Source organism: Gracilinanus agilis, chromosome 2 (genome assembly GCF_016433145.1).
Source record: "Gracilinanus agilis isolate LMUSP501 chromosome 2, AgileGrace, whole genome shotgun sequence".
In the NCBI taxonomy this organism is placed as follows: domain Eukaryota; kingdom Metazoa; phylum Chordata; class Mammalia; order Didelphimorphia; family Didelphidae; genus Gracilinanus; species Gracilinanus agilis.
Genome location: NC_058131.1, coordinates 409619891 through 409625341, shown reverse-complemented (window position 1 = coordinate 409625341; position 5451 = coordinate 409619891). Strand labels below are relative to the sequence as shown.

At 37.0% G+C, this 5451-nt stretch overlaps 1 protein-coding gene across 1 annotated transcript in view; it reads right to left on the bottom strand.

Annotated features, from left to right (window-relative positions):
- VRK1 (VRK serine/threonine kinase 1) overlaps nucleotides 1–3662 on the bottom strand; it is a 125208-nt gene extending 121546 nt beyond the window's left edge. Inside the window, exon 1 of the mRNA XM_044664588.1 lies at nucleotides 3606–3662. The gene's annotated coding sequence lies outside the window, so the exon portion shown is untranslated. The remainder of the gene's footprint in view (nucleotides 1–3605) is intronic.
- Between the last annotated feature and the right edge of the window lie 1789 nt (nucleotides 3663–5451).

The window sequence follows — 5451 nt, the reverse complement described above, 5'->3', positions numbered from 1 at the left end:
ACTGATGGAAAAGTAAACAGTAAATGAGACAATGGAACTCAATAATCCAACATCTCATACACCAGGACACATAAAATACTTAAAAACTCCCTATTTAAAAAAAAAAAAAAAAAAAAAAAAAACTTCTAGGAAAACTGGAAGGCAATCTGGCATTAATTATTTTTAGAGAAACATTTTATACCATATTCCTCAATACATTCTAAATGGTCTTGCGACCTTAAAATTAAAGAAAATACATTTTTAAAAATTAGAAAAGAAACAGATCCTATAGCTCTCAAGTTATGGGTAAGTTGTTTTTCAATTATGTCCAACTCTTCATGATCCCATTTGGAGTTTTCTTTGCAGATAATACAGTGGTTTGCCATTTCCTTCTCCAGCTCATTTTACAAATGAGAAAACTGAGGCAAACAGAGCTAAATGACTTGCCCAGGGTTATACAGCTAGTATCTGAGGGTAGATTTGAACTCAGGTCTTCCTGGCTCAATGTTCTATTCACTGTGCTACCACCTAGTGCCTAAATACTGTATGACAGTTTTTTGTTTTTAAAACATACCTACAACATGGAATACAATTTAACAGAAATCTCTACTATCTAGCATCTGCAAATTTGAGCATAACATGAAGTCATTATTCTACACACCTTTGTACTGATAAACTACAACAATTTATAAAAGTCCAATCAAGTTTTCTTTGAAGGACAGACAACACACACTTCGTATGGTAAGTATGTGTAGGAAGTCATTATTTGGTCACTACTACTATTTAACAGCCTCTGTCTAATAGATACTATTGTCTACCCAAAAACTGTTTTATTAAATGCCATATTTACTAACTACAAGTACCACATACCCCAACTGAACAATAACTGTAAAAATGTTTTGAAAAATGCTAAATGACTTAATTTCCCTCTTAAACTTTCAAAAGTAATAAAACTATAATGCAAGGTGATATAATGTATCTTGAAAAATGAATGCCAAAATCTAGGTCATTCTAAATATTTCCACTCTGAGAAACAACTGCAGCTATGCCAGACTAGCTCATGCTCACAAACCTATTGCCTCTAGGATAAAATGCCAAATCCTAAATTTATCATTTAAATTCTGTCCCAATCTGGTCTATGTTTCCAAGATTATTTCACATTACATACTCCCCCTTTATAGAAACTGCTTTCTAGTCATCGTGGCCTACTTGCTATTCTTAGAATTTAGTTCTCCATCTCCCACCTCTGTGCCTTTTTACAGGCTATATCTCTCATCTGTAAAATGCATCTCCACTTGGAACCCTTGGCTTCCTTTCAGGGACAGTTTATATGCCACCTTCTATAAGAAGTTTCTCTCATTTTATATTTATATTATTATTTTCTGTATCTCTGGGGCCTAACAGAGAGAGAGACAGAACAGGCACTCAATAAATGCTTGTTGATAGATTCATTTTTTAGTCAGTAATACCCTCTCCTTTCTTCTCAAATTATCAAGTACTTATGTCTTTTCCTCCAATTTGAATCTTAGGTTCTTAAGGGTAAGAACAAATATTCATTTTCTTTATGTCTCCAGCTCCTACCACATAAACTTAGAGAGTAGATGCTTCATAAATGCTTGTTGGATTTGTTTACAAATGAATGACTAATATCTTCAGGATTTTCCATTCATTCCTTCAAAGCTACCCTCCAAACTAGTTCCATGAAAAAGTGAGGAAAATAAGGATGGAGCCATACTGTGCATTCTGAAGAAGAAATGAAAAAAATCATCTTGACAGAAATGCAATAGGACAGAATGCAGGACAATCATGTCCTTGTTCCCAACAACTGTCCTCTTTAAGAGAGCTGAAGATCACCTTAATTTATGCTGCTGGCATTTTTTTGGCTGCCATCTCATACTATTGATTTTTATTTTGTTGAATACTAAAACCCCACAATTTTTTAATTGGCTATCTTGCCATGCCTCAAGCATCTTATAATTAAACAGTTAAGTTCTTTTTTAACCCAAGCGTAGCTCTATTAAATATCATTTTAGTAGGTTTGACTGAAAAATAAATTTTTAAAGAAAAATCTTCTGGAGTAGATGGGTGCTATCAGTCCTAGAGGTAGGAATAAAAAGTTAATGTTGGTAGCACTACCTACCTTCTCTAGGTTCAGAACAATCAAAATTAAACTGAATAAATCTGAAAATTACTTTAAAATAATTTCACATTTATCTAGCACTTTAAAGTTTTAAAATGCTATCTTTATAAACACCTTCCCTTAGTGGACTGGTATTTTCCTTTGCAAAATAAGGACATTATTATCTATCAGGATAGCATTCTCACCAATATTATCAATGAACATAATATTACTATTAGTATTGCTTCTCAAATTATCATGCACATACTTAATCTATGTTCTATCCTCCCATTTGAATCGAAGGTCCTTAAGTGTAAAAACTATTGTTTATTTTCTTTATATCTCCAATTCCTAGCATACAAACTTACACAGAGTAAATGTTTAATAAGTACTTGTTGCATTTGAATAAAAGTAAATGACAAGAGGAAGATAGGCAGCTCACTGGATAAAGCCAGGCTTGGTGACAGAAGGTCCTGGATTCAAATTTGATCACAAAACATTTCCTGGCTGTATGACCCCAGAAAAATCACTTAACCTCAATTGCCTCCCCTTACTGCTCCTCTGCCTTGGAACTAATATTTAGTATTGACTCTAAGATGGAAAGTAGGGATTTTTTTGAAAGGGGGGGAATGACTATTATCTTCAGAATTTTCCATTCATCCTTTCATAACCACTCTATAAACTTGCCCCATATTACTATTATTTTAAGTACTATTTACTAATAAATAGTATTGCTCAGTGGTATTTACTACTAAATATTACTAAATAATAATACTGGTAAAATTACTACTTAGTAATATTATTAACTAATTACTACTTACAATAATAATACTAACACATTTATAGACTGCTTTATGATGTTCAAAGTGCTTTCCTCTCAATCACCTTTGTGAGGTAGCTATTGAAAATGTCGGAGACCCCATTTTGTCCAAGTGGAACAAGCATCTCTGAACTCCTGGTGTGGGAAACTCCCTCCAGCAACGAAAATCTGAAGCTAACTAAGACTAAATAACTAAATCCGAGGTAGTCGCCAGAAGCTCTGAAAGGTTAAGTGGCACGCCCAGGCATATAACTAGGGTCACACGACGAATGAGAACTCAAGTCTTCCAGATGCCAAGACCAGCTCTCTGTCAGCACTAGACCACCTATACTCAACTGAGGACCATATGAATCTCTGCCGTCCAATCCTAAAGCTTAGGACGCGATCAGAACGAGCGACCCAAATAAGACCAGGAGGGTTGGGGTATAACCACCAGCCTCTGTATTTAGGCTGCTTCGGGGAGTTATGGGGGAAGGCTTCGCGTCTCGTCTGGCCTTCCGCGGGCACCAGAAAAAGACGCCAATAAACCAGGGCACAGGAGGCTCCGGGCCGGCCTAGGACGGAAACTACGTATAATTCTCTCTCCAGGTCCCCTCTGGGCAGGGACTTGGCCGCCGAGCCTGCCGAAACGACCCCCTCCTAGTTCTCTGGTTCCCCTCGACCCCAAAACCCGGCTGCTTCCCCCACCTGAAATCGCAACGAGAAAGGATCCTTCGCAGACCGAACTTCCCGCCGCTTTAGCCGACTACGGATTCCCTGGGTATCTCCTGCCTTAGCCTTACTACGCAGTATCCTCGTCTCCTATTGGTTACGGGAGGGCCGACTTGACAGAAATGGACCCTGTCCCCACCCCCTTTCCTTTCCTTTCCCCCGGGGCATTCTGGAAGCTGTAGTCCTCGAGCTTCCATAACCCGCTCTCCGAACCACATCACCAGATGCATGCTGGGACGTAGACTCCTGGGAAATGTAGTTTAACCTAGTCCGGAAAGCCCCCGATAGGGACTAGTTCTTAACTGTTTATGGAAAATCTGTAGAATACAATGAAAAATTTTCGTTCGTTTTTTTTTTCATTAATCATCAAGCGACAACATACATGAAACAATAAGTTTTGGTCCAGAAACACGAAAGAGCATTAATTTTTGTTCAGACAGTGAAGTCCATCTGATATTCTGCTATTTCAGTATTTGGAGTCCTGGAGTTCAACTTCTGACTGCTCTACTTATCTGCTGAGTGACGTTTAACTTCTCTGGGCCTCAATTTCCTAAAATTCCTGTAAAATGAAGCGATTGGACTAAATGATCCCTAAACTCCTTCCAGCTCTAAGTCATAATGATTTCCTTAGAGCTGGAATATCTTATAGTTCAACATATTCAATTCAATTCATCATAAGAGCCTTCTTTGCTGCCCTGTCAGGTGTTAAAGATAAAGATGATATGAAAAATATATCGTACTGTCACCTATGTGCCAACCAAACTGGACTACTTTTTGTCCCATTTTCCTCCTGTCTTACCCATCTTGAAGCCTTTGCTTACGGCATTTGCAATTATTGTAATAACTTCCGGTCCTACTCCCTTTGTCCCACCTACTTCATCTATTGAAATTCCTTCTTGCCTTCGAGGAATTTCCTACTCTCCGTTTCAGCTTTTTCGAAGGATATCTTTCCTTTTTTGGCTTTGTATTCCCAATACTTAGCAATGTGCCTAGAACCTAGAAGGTGCTTAAAAATGTTTATTGATTGATTGGTTTTCATACTATTTGGTCTCTAGAGTTTCTTTGACCCTTGTTTATTATGTCAAAAATGATATGCTTTGCTTCCAAAATTTTTTTAAATGTTCATTCCTCATTATGGTTTTGTTTCTTGAATTTTTAAATAATATATTCCTCATCACAAGTAATGTAAATGAATCAATATTACTTCCTATAAAATATACATGTATGTGCACATTTGTTTATCATATTAACAAAATAACATCAAATTAACAAATAACTTCATTCCTTTTGTTAGGGTCTTATTCTTTGAAATGTATTCCTCTTATCTATAAAATTTAAATTAACGTTCCACATATAAAATCCAAAGGGGAGAAAAAAGCGATGTGCTTCTATTTTTTTTAACCCTTACCTTCTATCTTAGAATCAATACTGTGTATTGGTTCCAAGGCAAAAGAACAATAAGGGCTGGGCAAAGGTCACACAGAGAGGAAGTATTTGAGGCCAGAACCCACATCCACTTGACTCCAGGCCTAGCACTCTATCTACTGTGCTAACTATCCATCCATCCACATAATTATTTTTGAAAGTTTTTAGTTGTTTCCCTTCTACTGGCACTTTCCAGAAGTTGGCATATTAATTGCTCCATGCTTTTACCTTTTACCCCCTAAGTTATCTGAAAAGATCTCTCCCTATTTGCCCAATAATAAATTCACAAACTGTCCATCCAAGTCCACAGAGTCCCATAGCACCTGGAATCAGAAATATCTTCTACATGCCTCTTATCAGCTAACTTTAGATAAATCAGGGGAACTTCAAACTCCAA